Source organism: Mobula hypostoma, chromosome 29 (assembly GCF_963921235.1).
Source record: "Mobula hypostoma chromosome 29, sMobHyp1.1, whole genome shotgun sequence".
Lineage (NCBI taxonomy): Eukaryota > Metazoa > Chordata > Chondrichthyes > Myliobatiformes > Myliobatidae > Mobula > Mobula hypostoma.
Genome location: NC_086125.1, coordinates 16187515 through 16205076, shown reverse-complemented (window position 1 = coordinate 16205076; position 17562 = coordinate 16187515).

Genomic DNA, 17562 nt, shown 5'->3' with positions numbered 1-17562 from the left:
GAGGGGTCAGATGAGAAGTGTATCCTGCTCTTGGCTCAGATCATCAGTGTAAGGACCCTGACTCAGGGCAACCCAGCAGCTCGCCATCAGCACCATCTGCCCATTATCTGCAGCATCTAACAACCATAGGCCAACACGTACCATTCCTTCTAATTCAGATAACTAGATAGTCCATTACACTGTAACCACAGTTTGCTGACACGTGCTCTCCGAGTCTTCTGCATTCGTGTTCCCCTTCCCTTTCATCCATAGGTCTGCTTGCATCAGCAATGGTCAAATGTGAAACAGCAGGTTGGTGTTTAACTTCCCTGGAATAACATTGTTATTGGGTGGATTAGTCTAGGTCAGCTTAAAGCCAGAGAGGATGCACTCTGCAGCCTCCCACCTCTGTGCCACAGAGCTCATATCAACTGTGTTCCTTTTCATATGCTGTAAAACTCTGTTACCCCAGAGTTTTACTTAGTCGTAACACACACAAGCACATCCCCAAGCAAATGTACAGTCTCCCGAACAAGTACACGTGCATTCCTCTGATGTCCTGAATGACAAGTAACTACCTTTTACAATTGTTGGTCCAATCTTACCACACCACCCAGTGCTGTTTGATAGCTGGTCCCTTACAAAAGCTCAAACACACACCCACACAATCAAACACCGCTCTTTAGTACCTACCATTTGTTCCACAGGAAGAGGGTCTTCTACAGATACATGGAGATATGTCCAAAACAGCAGGGAGGTCTTCCCTCAGGAACAGGGTGATGTTCTCAGAGAACGGTGCAGAGGTTGGGCAGTGGAATACGTTGGCTGTGGGATGTATCAGTCTGACTGTGTGGTGTTGGACCTGTTGCCTATATTCTGGAGATCAGTGCCCTGACCCTGATAGTCCCACGTGTTGGTCAGTGTGTCACTGTTGTCTTCTCTCAGGGAGTGAACACCTTCCAGCCCCAACTCTGCCTTCACCTGCAGCCCACCTGGAATTCCTGGCCGTGTCCTCGTGATAGAATGGGCTGTTCAACATCTCACCTACCAAGGGCAGGGTCTTACTGCAGAGACTCCTGGATGAGGGGGAGGATGGGGGTGAGGGGAAACACTATCACAGTAAGGGGTTTCTAGGAGTAAACACATTCACCGGTAGGCATCAGGGTGGCTAGAATAACCTAACATTATGTTGATTAAATCAAGTTAGTGTGATCAATGTCCAATTTTTACCCGAGTGGGATGTAATAATCAGCAGGGAACTGGGCATTGTACCGCTGTGTGTCAGAACTGGCTGCTTCCTCTCATAGAATAAGCACAGCTTCAGGGAAATCGACTTAAATAACGATGACATCAGAGCTGGTGGACTCCTTTTATGAACAAAAAGATACGTAGAAGAAGCCAGCATGAGAAGAAGTAGGGGAATAACACTGCTGGTGGCCACTTCAACTGGAGCAGAAACCTAATTAGATTAGATTAGTTTAGATTGTGAGAACACTCAGTCCTCTTTTATTGTCATTTAGAAATGGATACATGCATTAAGAAATGATACAATGTTTCTCCGGAGTGATATCACAGAAAACAGGACAAACCAAAGACTAACACGGACAGAACCACATAATTATAACATATAGTTACAGCAGTGCAAAACAATACCATAATTTGATGAAGAACAGACCACGGGCATGATTAAAGTAGTCTCAAAGCCCCCGAGTCGATCGACTCCCGAGTCCCCGATAGCGGCGGCAAAAGGGAGAAACTCCCTGCCATAAACCTCCAGGCACCGTCAACTTGCTGATGTCTTGGAAGCAGCTGACCACAGCCGACACTGAGTCCGTCCGTCCGAAAACTCTGAGCCTCCGACCAGCCCCTCCGATACAGCCTCCTGAGCGCCATCCTCTGCCGAGCACCTTCGACCTCGCCCCGGCCACTGAAACAAGCAAAGCTGAGGATTTCGGGGCCTTCTGCTCCGGAGATTCTGGTTACCACACAGTAGCAGCAGCAGCGAAGCGGGCATTTTAGAAGTTTTCCAGATGTTCCTCCATACTCTCACGTCCGTCTCCATCAAATCAGAATTGTGCACGGTCCCCTACTTGACAGATTACAGATATTCATCACCAGAGAGGCCGCGTGCGCTGCCGTCGCGCCGCCATCTTCTCCTCCTAGAGACTTAGTGGCAGTGATGGACTTGATGGAGAGTGATAGACAATGAGACCTTCAGACATAGGAGCAAAATTAGGCCACTTGGCCCATCAAGTCTGCTCTGTCATTCCATCATGGCTGATTTATTATCCCTCTCAACCCCATCCTCCTGCCTTCTCCCCATAACCTTTGATGCTCCGACTAATCAAGAACCTATCAATCTTCACTTAAAATATACCTGTTGATTTGGTCTCCACAGCCATCTACAACACCTTCTGGCTAAAGAAAGTTTCCCTCATCTCTGTTCTAAATGGATGGCCCTCTATTCTGAGGCTGTGCCCTCTGGTCATAGACACACCCATTTTTGGAAACATCCTCTTCACATCCACTCTATCTGGGCCTTTCAATATTCAATAGGCTTCAATGAGATCCCCTCTCATTCCTCTGAACTCCGGTGAGTAGAGGCCCAGGAGCCATAAAATGCTCCTCATACCTTAATCCTTTCATTCCTGGAATTATTCTAGTGCACAACCTCTGGACCCTCTCTAAGACCAGCACATAGTTTTGTAGATAAGGGATCCAAGACTGTTCATAAATCTCCAAGTATGGTCTGACCAATGCCTTATAAATCCTTTACATTATATCCTTGCTCTTGTAGTCTAGTCCTCTCAGAATGAATGTTAACATTGCATCTGCTTTCCTTATGACCTCTTCAACCTGCAAGTTATCCATCAGCGAATGCTACGCAAGGACTCTCCAGTCCCTATGCACTTCTACTTTTTTAATGTTCTCCCCATGTAGAAAATAGTCTACGCTTTTATTTCTTCTGCCAAAGTTCATGACCATACACTTCCCTACACTGTATTCCATCTGGCACTTCTTTGCTAATTCTCCCAATCTGTCCAAGCAGAACCTCTGCTTCCTTAGTACTCTCTGCCCCCACCCAACCTATCTTTGGATCATCAGCAAAACTGGCCACAAAGCTATTAATCTGTCACCCAAATCATTGACATATAATACGAAAGAAGTGATCCCAATACTCACTCCTGTGGAACACCACTAGTTACTGGCAGCCAAGCGGAATAGACCTCCTTTGCCCCCACTCTGCCTCCTGCCAGGCAGCTCATCATCTGTCCACGCCAGTATCTCTCCCGTAATCCCATGGTCCCTTATCTTGTTAAGCATCCTCATGGGCAGAACCTTGTCAAAGACCCTCTGAAAATCCAGGTACACAACATCCATTCACTCTCCTTTGTCTAACCTGCCTGTTATTTCCTCAAAGAATTCCAACAGGTTTATCAGGCAAGATTGCCCCTTAAGGAATCCATGCTAACTTTGGCCTATTTTATCAAGTGCCTCCAAGTATCCTGAAATGTCATCCTTAATAGTGGGCAGTAACGTTTTCCCAACCACTGAAGTCAGACTAACTGGCCTGTACTTACTTTCTTCTGCCTCCCTCCCTTTTTAGAGTCGAGTGACATTTGCAAGTTTCTAGTTCTCTGGAACCATTCCAGAATCTAATAATTCTTGAAAGAATGTTGCTAATGTCTCCATGATCTCTTCAGAACCCCCTTCGGCTACCTCTTTCAGAACCCTAAGGTGTACTTGATCTGTCCCATGTGACTTAAATACCTTCAGACCTTTCAGCTTCCAAAGAATCTGCTCTTTAGTATTAGTAACTGCCCTCACTTCTGCCCCCTTCCCCGACACTCTAGAATTTCTGGCAGTCTGCTAGAGTCTTCCACAGTGAAAACTGGTGCAAATAACTTATTTTTCTTTGTCCACAATTACTACCTCTCTAGTGCCATTTTCCAGCGGTCCAATATCTGCTCTCACAGCCCTTTCGCTCTTTATATACCTGAAAAAAAATCTTCTGATATCCTTTTTGATATTATTGGCTGACATGCCTTCATATTTCATCTCAGGAGGAGGAGAAGATGGTGGCGCGACACAGTGTGCGTGGCCTCTCCGGTGATGAATGTCTGTAATCTGTCAAGTAGGGTGCCGTGCACAATTCTGACTTGATGGAGACAGCCATGAGAAGCACGGAGGAACATCTGGTGAAGCTTCTGAAATGCCTGCTTTGCTGCCGCTGCTACTGTGTGGTCCGGAATCTCCGGAGGGGAAGGCCCCGAATCCTCGGCTTTGCCTGTTGCTTGGCGGCCGGGGCCGGGGTCGAAGCGCTCGGCAGAGATGGTGCTCAGTGCTCGGTTATCGGAGGGCTGGTCGGAGGCTTGAAGTTTTCGGACGGACTCAGAGTCGGACTGTGGTCAGGTGCTTTCAGGGTGCTGCATCGGCAAGTTTGCGGCGCTGGAAGCTCATGGCAGAGAGAGTTTCTCCCTTCAACCGTCTGCGTGAGATGTTGGGCTATCGGGACTTTGAGACTTTTTTTCACCGTGCCCATGGTCTGTTCTTATCAAATTACGGTATTGTTTTGCACTGTTGTAACTATATGTTATAATTATGTGGTTTTTGTCAGTTTTAGTCTTGGTCTGTCCTGTGATATCATACTGGAGGAATATTGCACATTTTTTAATGCATGCATTTCTAAATGACAATAAACGAGGACTGAGCGTCCTCATAATCTAATCTAATCTAATCTTTTCTCTCCTTCTGGATTTTTTTAGTTGCATTCTGTTGTTTTTTTAAAGGTTTCCCAATCCTCTAACTTCCCACTAATTTGTGCTATATTATGTGCCTTCTCCTTTGCTTTTATGCTGTCTTTGACTTCCCGTGTCATTCTGCATTTAGAATATTTCTTCACGCTTGGATATATCTGGCCTGTGCCTCTGAATTGCTCCCGGAAACTCCAGCCATTGTTGTTCTGCCATCATCCCTGCCAGTGTCCTGCCTCCTAAAGGTTCCTTTACCTTAAGCTCCCTGGTTCATTACACAGTACCCAATCCAGAATTGGCTTTCTCCTAATGGGCTCAACCATAAGCTGCTATAAAAAGCTATTTGAAAAGATTCAAAGTACATTTATTATCAAAATATATATACAGAATATAACTTGTAGGCATTCTACAAATTCCCTCTCATGGGATCCAGTACCAATCTACCTGCATATTAAAATCCCTCATGACTATTGTAACATTGCCCTTTTACATGCCATCTCCCATTCTATCTCCATATCCTGGCTACGGTTCAGAGGCCTGTATATAACTCCCATCTTAACGCTACCCACGAGGATTTTCCATCTTCTGATCCTATGTCATCTCTTTCTAGTGATTTGGTTTCAATGTTTACCAACAGAGCCTCCTCACTCTTATGATTACGTGCCTGTCATTTCGATACAATGTGTATCCTTGGATGTTACGCTCACAACTATGATCTTCTTTCAGCCATGACTCAGTGACGTCCACAATATCATAACCACCAATCTCTGACTGCTGTACAAGATTATCTACCTTATTCTGTAAACTGCGTGCATTCAAATATAACACCTTCAGTCTTACAACACACATCAAAGTTGCTGGTGAACGCAGCAGGCCAGGCAGCATCTCTAGGAAGAGGTACAGTCGACGTTTCAGGCCGAGACCCTTCGTCAGTACCTCTTCCTAGAGATGCTATCTGGCCTGCTACATTCACCAGCAACTTTGACGTGTGTTGCTTGAATTTCCAGCATCTGCAGAATTCCTCGTGTTTGCGTTTACCTTCAGTCGTATATTTGTTACCTTTTTCGATTTTGCATCCAAGTTACACTTCAACATGGTAACATGAAGGGAGGAGAAGATGGCGGCGCGACGCAGCTCGCAGTGGCCACTCCAGTGATGATGTCTGTTATCTGTCAAGTAGGGCGCCGTGCACAATCCTGATCTGATGGAGACGGATGTGAGAAGCACGGAGGAACATCTGGTGAAACTTCTGAAATGCCTGCTTCACTGCCGCTGTTATTGTGTGATCCAGAATCTCCGGAGGAGAAGGCCCCGAGTCCTCGGCTTTGCTTGTCGCTCGGCGGCCGGGGTGGGGTCGAAGCGCTCGGCAGAGGATGGCGCTTGGAGAGGCTGTGTTGGAGGCTCGAAGTTTTCGGACGGACTCAGAGTCTGCTGCGGTCGGGTGCTTCCAATGGTGCTGCATTGGCAAGTTTGCGGCGCTTGGAGGTTCATGGCAGGGAGAGTTTCTCCCTTCTGCCACCTTTGTGTGAGATGATAAGACTATCGAGACTTTTTTTTTACCGTGCCCATGGTCTGCTCTTTATCAAATTATGGTATTGCTTTGCACTGTTGTAACTATATGTTATAATTATGTGGTTTTGTCAGTTTTAGTCTTGGTTTGTCCTGTGTTTTTCTTGTGATGTCATTCTGGAGGAACATTGTATCATTTTTTAATGCATCCTTTTCTGAATGACAATAAACGAGGACTGAGTGTCCTCATAATCTAATCTAACCTAAACTCATCCCACTGACTGCAATTTTGCCCGATCATCTGCGTGTCCTTACTACTGCCTCACTACACAATGCATTGACTTGTATACCAACTGCCCCATCCTCAACCCTATCATACCGGTTCCCAAACCCCTAACAAATGAGTTTAAACCCTCCCCAAGGCTCTAAGAATCTGCCCACCGCATATTGGCCCTCCTCAAGTTCAGGTGTAACCTTGTACAGGTCATACCTTCCCCAGAAGAGATTCCAATGACCCAGAAATCAGAAACCCTGGCCCCTGCATCTCTTCCACAGCCACTCATTCATCTTTTTTCCATCATCCTATTCCTGCCCTGACTAGCATGTGGCACCGGGCATAACCAGAGTTTGTTTTCCTGGAAGTCCTACTCTTCAGCCTGGTACCTAATTCACTATAGTCACCTTGACCCCCTTTCCAATATGCACCATGGCCTCTGGCTGCTTACCCTCCGGCTTGAGAATCTCCTGCAGCTGCTTTGGGACATCCTGGACCCTAGCACCTGGGAGGCAACACACCATCATGGCGTCTGTTTTCTGGCACTGCTACTTAAAGTACCTTTCTTCCACCACTGACATGGCGGAGGAGTTAATAGTGTTCACTGGAGCAACCACAGTCCAAGGCTGGCCTGATAGGTCACTCTCGCCCCGTCATGTTTGTTCCCAGGGGAAATGCCAGCTTCAAATAAACAAACCGCATACAGGGGTAAGGTTCTATACTGAGAGCCAATATTTAGAGGTCTATGTCCCTGCTCTCTCACTCAGCAACTGGCAAGTGTAAGAACCGTGTAATCCTGAAAGCTCCAATGGTGGGCAAGGCTAGTGAAGATTGTTCTCAAAGTCAAAATCAAGTTTATAATCAAATCCCCAAACACATGTATGCACGGGTGCAATGTAAAAACTTACAACATCAGAAAAGGAGTGTTCATAAGAAAATGGTAAATACAAGAAAGAATTCAAAAATCAAAGTCCATTGTAGTGGTCATAAGCTTGCTGAACCGTAGGGGTGATGAGGGTTTTGCCGGTTGGTTGAAGAACGGAATGGTTGAAGACAAGTAGTTGTTCTTGAACCTGGTGGTATGGGACTTCAGGTTTCTGTACCTAACCTCCAGATGTAATAAGAAGGCATGGCATCCATGGTGGGGATCCTTGATGATGGATGTTGCCTTCTGTAGATCTTGCTGACGTTGGCGAGGGATGTGCCAGTGAGTCCACGACTCTCTGCAGCTTCTCACATTCCTGCACAATTGACTTGTTGCATCCGATCATGATGCAACCATTCTGGATACTGTCAACAGCACATCTGTAGAAGTTTGTTAGAGTTCTTGGTGACAAGCTCAACCTCCTTAAACTTCTGAGAAAGTAAAGGCGCTGGCCCGCTTTCCTTGTGACAGGATCTCTGCGTTGGACCAAGGACAGGACAGCCGATATATGATGCTTTCCTTGTCATTAGGTCTATGTGCTGGGTCAAGGACAGGACATCGGATATGATACCCAAGGATTTAAAGCTGCTGGTCCCCTCCACTTCTGCTTCCCCAATGTAAACTTGGACATAATTCACCCTCCTTCTTCTTCTTGAAGCAAATCAAATCTTCAGTTCTACTGACATTGAGCAGATTGTTGTAGCATCACTTAACCAAATGTCCGACCTCACTCATGCATGCTGACATATCGCCATCTGTGATTCATCCAACTACAGTGGTGCTACTGGCAGATTTCACACAACGTTGGAACTGTGCTTGGCTACACAACCTTGTGTATATAGGAAGTAAAGCAGGATCCAAGCACGGAGCCTTGAAGTACACCTGGGTTGATGGTCAGTGAGGAGATGTTATCGCTGTTCCACACTGATTGAGATCTGCTGATGACAAAGTCAGGGATCCAGTTACAGATGGAGGTGGAAGAGCCAAGGTCTTGAAGTTCGACAAAGGGTTTGAAAGGGATGATTGTGCTGAACGCTGAGCTGTAGACATTGAACTCAGCGGGTCGAGCGTTATCTGGGGGGGGGGGGAGGAAGGAATTGTCAATGTTTTGGGCTGAATCCCTGCGTTAGGACTGAGAGTTGGAGAGTGGAGATGGCATGTGTTAAGAGGAGAGGGGATTGATGGACGGTGGAGGAGTGAAGGATGACGGGAAGGTGGAACTAGGCTGGGGAGGGGAGGGGTTGAGTTGGGACACAATGGCAAAGACAAATTGCAAAGATTTCTTCATCAATAGTAACATCCAGTATTTGTCCATTTCTTCTGGAGACTGAAGCTGTAAACATTCCCAGTGGGAATATCACTGAATGTTCAAACACATTGGTTGGGTATATTTTATTATATATTTAGGGATAGAGCGTGGAGTCAGGCCCAATGAGCCACACTGTCCAGCAACTCTAGCCTAATCACAGGGCAATTCACCTACTAACTGCTGTGTCTTCGCACTTTGGGAGGAAGTTGGAACACCCGGGAGGAAATCCACATACTCATGGGAAGGATGTACAAACTTACAGACAGCGTCGGAATACTTCGATGTGAGTTGTAATAATGTCATACTCACCACTATGTTACTGTAGAGCCCCAGGAAGAATTGTGTGTGTAACCTCACTAATTTTACTGGTGCTGTGATCAACAAACTTTTCCTTAAATGTTGCTTTGCGCCTGTGTGATAGGGATCTGTAGTTCCAAAGCGCCCCCCGGTGGCCAGTGGTATTGCAGCAGGGACGGAGCTCAGAGCTGGTTACCAGCACACTGGCGCCAGCTTGTGTCCATGGACAGTTGATCCTCTTTCAGCTCCCAACGACAAACGTGCGTTTACCAACATCACCAGCACAGTGCTGACTTCGGCCATTAGGATCAGAATCAGGTTTATTATCACGGCCCTTTGTGACATGAAATTTACTGTTTTATGGCAGCAAGATATAAAAGGCTAGAAATTACAAAAATAGATACATCGTAAAAATACATGCGATCATATCAACACACATCAAAGTTGCTGGTGAACGCAGCAGGCCAGGCAGCATCTCTAGGAAGAGGTACAGTCGACGTTTCAGGCCGAGACCCTTCGTCAGGACGGCATGCGTTCATATCGATGGATTTATTCAATTATTTATTTATTGACATACAGTGAAGAACAGGCCCTTCAAGGCAATCCCGAGTTTAATCCTAGCCTATTCATGGGACAATTTACAATGACCAATTAACCTACTAACCAGTACATCTTTTGACTGTGGCAGGAAACCAGAGCACCCCACCTGGAGGAAACCCACATGGTCACGGGAAGAAAGTACAAACTCCTTACAGGCAGTGGTGGGAATTGAACCCTGAATCCTTGCACTGTAAAGCGTTGAGCTAACCGCTACGCTACCGATTGGCTCACGGACCACTCAGAAACCTTATGGTGGATGTGAGGAGGCTGTTCCTAAATCACTGAGAGATCTTCAGGCTCCTGCTTGTCCTCCCTGATGGTAGTAATGAGAAGAGGGCATGTCACAGGTGGTGAGGCTCCTTCATGATGGATGCTGCCTTCTTAAGGGTTGGGGCTTCAAGGAAGTAGTGGGGGGGGGGAGGTGATGAACTGAAAATATAAGAATGGAGTTAAAGGGAAAGAGAGAATAAGGAAAGTTAAGAAAGACAACAGAATTAAAGGGGCAGAAAGCTCAGGAAGGGATCGAAGAATATGGCCAATTGCAATAGGAATCGATGTGAAAGGTGAGGGGAGTAAAAGTATTACTTTAAAAGGATTAAAAGTATTATATATGAATGCATGGAGTATAAGAAATAAAGTGGATGAGCTTGAGGCTCAGTTAGAAATTGGCAATTACGATGCTGTGGGAATAACAGAGACATGGCTGCAAGAGGACCAGGGCTGGGAAATGAATATTCAGGGATATACATCCTATTGAAAGGACAGACAGGTTGGCAGAGGAAGTGGGGTAGCTCTACTGGTGAGGAATGAAATTCAGTCACTTGTGAGGGGGGACATAGAATCAGGAGATGTAGAGTCAGTATGGATAGAACTGAGAAACTGTAAGGACAAAAAGATCCTGATGGGATCCTGATGGGAGCCCCCAAACAGTAGCCCAGATATAGGGTGCAAGTTAAATCAAGAGTTAAAATTGGCATGTCGCAAAGATAGTTCTACAGTTGTTATGGGGGATTTCAACATGCAGGTAGACTGGGAAAATCAGGTTGGTACTGGACCCCAAGAAAGGGAGTTTGTGGAGAGCCTCAGAGATGGATTCTTAGAGCAGCTTGTATTAGAGCCTACCAGGGAGAAGGCAATTCTGGATTTAGTGTTGTGTAATGAGCCAGATTTGATAAGGGAACTCGAGGTAAAGGAGCCATTAGGAGGTAGTGACCATAATATGATAAGTTTCAATCTACAATTTGAGAGGGAGAAGGGAAGATTGGAAGTGTCAGTATTACAGTCGAACTAAGGGGACTATGGAGCCAAGAGGGAGGAGCTGGCCAAAGTTGACTGGAAAGATACCCTAGCAGGGATGACAGTGGAACAACAATGGCAGGTATTTCTGGGAATAATACAGAAGGTGCAGGATCAGTTCATTCCAAAGAGGAAGAAAGATTCTAAGGGGAGCAAGGGGCGACCGTGGATGACAAGGGAAGCCAAGGACAGTATAAAAATAAAGAAGAGGAAGTATAACATAGCAAGGATGAGTGGGAAGCCAGAGGATTGGGAGACTTTTGAGGAGCAACAGAAGATAACTAAAAAGGAAATACGGGGGGGGGGGGGGGAAAGATGGGGTACAAAGGTAAACTAGCCAAGAATATAAAGGAGGATAGCAAAAGCTTCTTTAGGTATGTGAAGAGGAAAAACTTAGTTAAGACCAAAGTTGGGCCCTTTAAGACAGAAACGGGTGAAATTATTATGGGGAACAAGGAAATGGCAGATGAGCTGAACAGCTACTTTGGATCTGTCTTCACTAGGGAAGACACAAACAATCTCCCAGATGTAATAGTGGCCAGAGGACCTAGGGCAACAGAGGAACTGAAGGAAATTCACATTAGGCATAAAATGGTGTTGGGTAAACTGATGGGACTGAAGGCTGATAAATCCTCAGGGCCTGATGGTCTGCATCCCAGGGTACTTAACGAGGTGGCTCTAGAAATTGTGGACGCATTGGTAATCATTTTCCAATGTTCTATAGATTCAGGATCAGTTCCTGCGGATTGGAGGGTAGCTAATGTTATCCCACTTTTTAAGAAAGTAGGGAGAGAGAAAACAGGGAATTATAGACCAGTTAGCCTGACATCAGTGCTGGGGAAGATGCTGGAATCAATTATAAAAGATGAAATAGTGGCATATTTGGATAGCAGTGTCAGGATAGGTCCGAGTCAGCATGGATTTACGAAGGGGAAATCAGGCTTGACTAATCTTCTGGAATTTTTTGAGGATAGGATGTAACTATGAAAATGGACATGGGAAAGCCAGTGGATGTAGTGTACCTGGACTTTCAGAAAGCCTTTGATAAGGTCCCACATAGGAGGTTAGTGTGCAAAATTAGATCAAATGGTATTGGGGGTAGGGTACTGACATGGATAGAAAATTGGTTGGCAGACAGGAAACAAAAAGTAGGGATTAATGGGTCCTTTTCAGAATGGCAGGCAGTGACTAGTGGGGTACTGCAAGGCTTGGTGCTGGGACCACAGCTATTTACAATATACATTAATTATTTAGATGAAGGGAGTAAAAGTAACATTAGCAAATTTGCAGCTGACACAAAGCTGGGTGGCAGTGTGAAATGTGAGGAGGATGTTATGAGAATGTAGGGTGACTTGGACAGGTTGGGTGAGTGGGCAGATGCATGGCAGATGCAGTTTAATGTGGATAAATGTGAGGTTATCCACTTTGGTGGCAAGAACAGGAAGGCAGATTACTATCTGAATGGTGTCAAGTTAGGAAAAGGGGAAGTACAGCAAGATCTAGGTGTCCTTGTTCATCAGCCACTGAAAGTAAGCATGCAGGTACAGCAGGCAGTGAAGAAAGCTATTGGCATGTTGGCCTCCATAACAAGGGGAGTTGAGTATGGGAGCAAAGAGGTCCTTCTGCAGCTGTACAGGGCCCTGGTGAGACCACACCTGGAGTATTGTGTACAGTTTTGTTCTCCAAATTTGAGGAAGGACATTCTAGCTATTGAGGGAGTGCAGCGTAGGTTCACGAGGTTAATTCCCGGGATGGTGGGACTGTCATATATCAAAAGATTGGAGCAACTAGGGTTGTATACACTGGAATTTAGAAGGATGAGAGGGGATCTGATTGAAACATATAAGATTATTAAGGGATTAGACACGCTAGAGGCAGGAAACATGTTCCTGATGTTGGGGGAGTCCAGAACCAGAGGCCACAGTTTAAGAATAAGGGGTAGACCATTTAGAACGGAGTTGAGGAAAAACTTTTTCACACAGAGGGTTGTGGATCTGTGGAATGCTCTGCCTCAGAAGGCAGTGGAGGCCAATTCTCTGGATTCTTTCAAGAAAGAGTTAGACAGAGCTCTTAAAGATAGCGGAGTGAAGGGATATGGAGAGAAGGGAGGAAAAGGGTACAGATTGTGGATGATCAGCCATGATCACAGTGAGTGGTGGTGCTGGCTTGAAGGGCTGAATGGCCTACTCCTGCACCTATTGTCGATTGAGTAGAGATGGTGTTAGAGGTCAGACAGGGATGTGTCTGTCTAACGCAGGAAGGACTTTGCTTCCCAGTAGGACCGAGGCTAAAACCTTCTCCATGAGAAGGATTGGGGCTCACCCTTCAGGGTGCTGAAATGTTTTGAGATTAGGGAGTTACCCTACCGCAACCAGGGATTACAGGTTACCCACTGGGCTGCCCAGGGTGACTGGGTGACGAGCTGACGGCTCTGACTGAGTTGCGCGTGGGACTGGTCACAGGTCACAAGGATAAACCCCTCCCCCTGGCCGGGGCTGTGGAGAGGGCTATCTGGAGGTTAGGGTGTGGGAGCGTGGGGGCAGAAGTGATGACCTGCTGGTCATTTCCCCCTCCACCCTGAGCTGAAGCCAGTGATCAGTGCGGTGGAGGCTGCAGTGAGTCTGTGGCACCTGACAGCTGTTCAAAGTTCAAAGTAAATTGACTATCAAAGTCCATCCATTGCACAAAGTACAATGCCAATATCAGGATGTCATTTATTGGCTACAGCTCAGCGTTTAACTCCATCAATCCCACAACTCTGATTGAACCTGGGCCTCTGTACCTCCCCCTGCAACTGGATCCTCAACTTCCTAACCGGAAGACCACAACCTGCGCCGATTGGAAATGGCATCTCCACCTCGCAGACAATCAACACTGGTGCACCACGGGGATGTGTGCATGGCCCACTGCTCTGATCTCTCCATACCCATGACTGTGTGGCTAGGCATCAAAGACCATCTGTAGATTTGCTGATGATACCACCATCGTTGCCAGGATCTCAGATGGTGACGAGAGGGCGTACAGGAGTGAGATATGCCAGTTAGTCGAGTGGTGTCGCAGCAACAACCTTGTACTCAACGATAGCAAGACCAAAGAGCTGATTGTAGACTTCAGAAAGGGTAAGGGTGAAGAGAGTCAGCAATTTCAAATTTCTGGGTGTCAATATCTCTGAGGACCTAAATTGGGTGCAACATATCGATGCAGCTATTAAAAAAGGAAAGACAGCACCTATATTTCATTAGGAGTTTGAGGAGATTTGGTTTGTCAACTAAAACACTCAAAAACTAGGTATGTACCATGGAGAGCGATCTGATTGGCTGTATCACCACTGGTATGGGGAGGGGGAAGGGGATGAGCTACTGCACAGGATTGAAGCAAGTTGCAGAAACTCGTAAAATTAGTCAGCTCCTTCTTGGGTACCGGCCTCCATAGTATCCAAGACACCTTCGAGGAGCGGTGCTTTAGGAAGCCACGTCCATTATTTAGGACCCCGATCACCCAGGACATGCCCTCTTCTCATTGTTACCATCAGGAAGCGGGAACAGAAACCTGAAGGCAAATACTCAGCGATTCAGGAACAGCTTCTTCCCCTCTGCCATTTAATTTTTAAATGGACATTGAACCCATGAACACTACCTCATTACTTCTAATTTCTGTTTTTTTTGCATTATTTATTTTAATCTAACTAATTAATAGAATATATATACTGACTGTAATTCAGTTTTTTCTATAATTATCATGTATTGCATTGTACTGCTGCCGTTAACAAATTTCATGACATATGCCAGTGATATTAAACCTGATTCTGATATATCACCATATACCACCCGGAGATTTTTTTTTCTTGCAGGGATACTCAGTAAATCCAAGAGACACAATGGAATCAATGAAAGACTGCACCCCACTGGACACAAAACAACCAATATGTGAAAGATAACAAGCTGCAAATATAAATAAATAAACAAACAATAAATATCGAGAGCAGGAGATAGCGAGGCCATAGGTTGTCGGAACAGTTCAGTGATTGGGTGAGTGAAGTTATCTCCTCCAGTTCAAGAGCCTGAAGTCTGAGGGATAGTCATCATTCCTGAAAATGAATCTCAGGATTGTATATGGTTACACACAGGTACTTTGGTAATAAATTTACTTTGAACTTTGGATAGCTGCCAGGTACCACACATGCCTGCAAGCTCACAGTGTGTTCTGAGGCTCCTGCACCTTCTTCCTGATGGCAGCAGTGAGAAGAGAGCGTGGCCTGGTTGGTGGGGGTCCCTGATGACAGACGCTCCCCACATCGCACCAGGCACCCCTCACCCACTGTTCTGTCCATTCGAATGAAGTTCGCTGGGTGACTAACAGAGAGAGTGGGAGAGACGAGAGATGCTAGGATCTGGAGGAACTCAATGGGTCAAGCAGCAGCTACTGGGAGCAGAGGGATGGCCAGCGTTTCGGGGTGAGACCCTGCCTCAGGGCTGAGACTGGGGAGGGGACGTGCCCAAGGGAACAGCTGAGTGGGAGGCTGGGGCAGGAGACAGGTGGAAGATGGGCAGACGGAAGCAGGTTGGGGAGGGGATGAAGGCAGAGACAGGCTGGGAGCTGATAGTTGGAGGCAAGAAGCCGCAGATGATGGAATCCAATAAGTAATAGAGGGACGGGATATAAGAGAGGAATGGAGGCCAGATAGTAACAGGTGGGGAAGGAGGAGAAACAGAGGGAGGAAGGAGGAGAGAGGAAGGAGCACAGGGAGGGTAGGTCACCTTAAATAGTTCATTCTGTCAGGTTGGAGACAACCCTAGCCGAACATGAGGCATTGTTCCTGTGTTTATTGATTAGCCTCACCCTGGCAGAGGACAGACATGGCAGCGTAGGGCTGGGAGGGGAGTTGAAATGGCATGAAGCAGGAAGCTCAGGACAGAGGGTAGATGGTCCACAGGGACTACGTTTGGTCTCACCAATGCAGACGAGGTCACCTCAGCAGCACCGAGTGCCGTAGCCACATTTGGAGGAGGTGCACACGATGTCTGTCTCACCTGGAAGGACTGTTTTCATCCTGGGACGGTGATAGTAAAATACAAACATTAAAACTAGTAGATTCCACCAGGGATGGTGACCATTTGGCACATGTGCACACAGCATGCATTGCTGCATCTCGATTCTTTAACACCCCCCACCCATAATAAAAAGATACATATTGATTACCTCTACTGCCGAATAACAGTTTTACCAATATTAGGGTGCCACGGTAGGTAGCGGTTAGTGTGACACGATTACAGCTCAGAGCATTGGAGTCCAGTGTTCAATTCTGTCAACTGTAAGGAGTCTGTACGTTCTCCCCGTGATCGCGAGGGTTTCCTTCGGGTGATTCGGTTTCCTCCCACAGTCCAAAGACGTACCAGTCGGAATGTTAATGGTCATAGTAAACTGTCCCACAATTAGGCTGGTGTTAAATCAGTGGTTTTCTGGTGCTGTGGCACGAAGGGCCAGAAGGACTATTCCCTGCTGTATCTCTAAATAAAAATTAAGAGCAGTGAAATATCTTCACAATAAATATCAGCTTAGAGGTGCCAGATATACAGTTGTGAGAACACGTGACACTGGATGATACATTTTGAAATCCTTGCAGACCTGGTGGAGACATCGGTATTTGGTAGGACAGTTGGAATTGGCTAGTTCTGCTTATATTTTTTTCTTCTGTCATTAGTGAGTGAACATTGGATATTCAGTGATATTAACAGTAAATACTATATGTAGTTTAGTGCCTCCATGAATATTTATTTTCACAATAAACATATTTATATTATTTATTTATTTAGAGATTATAGTGCAGAGCGTGCCTTTCCGGCCCAAAGAGACAACAACCCACCTACTTAATTCTAGCTTAATCACAGGACAGTTTGCAACGACCAATTAACTTACTAACTGGTAAGCCTTTGGACTGTGGGAGGGCAATCCACATGCTAACGGAAAAGGCGTACAACTTTCCTACAGGGGTCGCTGGAATTGAACTCTGAACTCCAATGCCCTGACCTGTCACACTAACCACGACTCTACCATGATGTCTAAATACTAGTAAAGTTGTCATTTAAATTTATGAGCAAGGTACTTTTAAATTGTGTTTACGCTGTGGGTTTGTTCAGATTATCAGCAAAGAAACAAAAATGTTCAAGTGATGGGAGGAGCTGTGGAGACTTTCAAGAGGGTTGCTGTGAAAGACTTGGCATGATTAAAAAGAGTGATCAGGTATTATGTATCTTATCTTCTGATACAGGGGTGTGTACAGGACTGTGTACAGGGGATAAAGTTCAGAGCTGTTGTTGTCTGACACATGTGTCAGATCTTCTTAGCCCGGAGGGCCTCCCAGCCCCTTCCACTGGTACCGGGCAACAGGAACCCACTCCAGTCATCAGCACGTCTTTTCCAACCGCCCACCACCTCAAAGTTAAACACTGCAGCCGCTCTAAATCTGGAACTGAAGTTCTATCCCCAACACCGTGGGGCACGGTCACGAGAAGGACTGCGGTGGCTTAAGTAGGTGGCCCATCCTCACATTTTCAGGCCGGTTTAGGATGGTGAACGTCACTGGCATCCCACGAAGGAAACAAAGGGCACTGGGAACAGA